The following is a 329-nucleotide window of genomic DNA, read 5'->3' as shown; positions in this document are numbered from 1 at the left end:
TAAGACTGGGATGCCATTAGAGGGCGGAGCCAACCCAATACTGAACCCTACGGACTAAGACTGGGATGCCATTAGAGGGCGGAGCCAACCCAATACTGAACCCTACGGATTAAGACTGGGATGCCATTAGAGGGCGGAGCCAACCCAATACTGAACCCTACGGACTAAGACTGGGATGCCATTAAAGATCATGTGCGTGTAAAGGTGTCCCAATACTAATATAGTGTATATCAGTTGCTCCACCCACTTCCCTGCAGCTCCGCCCCCCTCCCTACCTGCATTCAGCTCTCTCTGAGGGTTTGATGAGAGGCGACGCGCCAGAGCGGTGA

This window comes from Nanorana parkeri, unplaced genomic scaffold (genome assembly GCF_000935625.1).
Source record: "Nanorana parkeri isolate BGI_ZX_2015 unplaced genomic scaffold, ASM93562v1 scaffold4659, whole genome shotgun sequence".
In the NCBI taxonomy this organism is placed as follows: Eukaryota; Metazoa; Chordata; class Amphibia; order Anura; family Dicroglossidae; genus Nanorana; species Nanorana parkeri.
Note: the sequence above shows the minus strand (reverse complement) of the source record.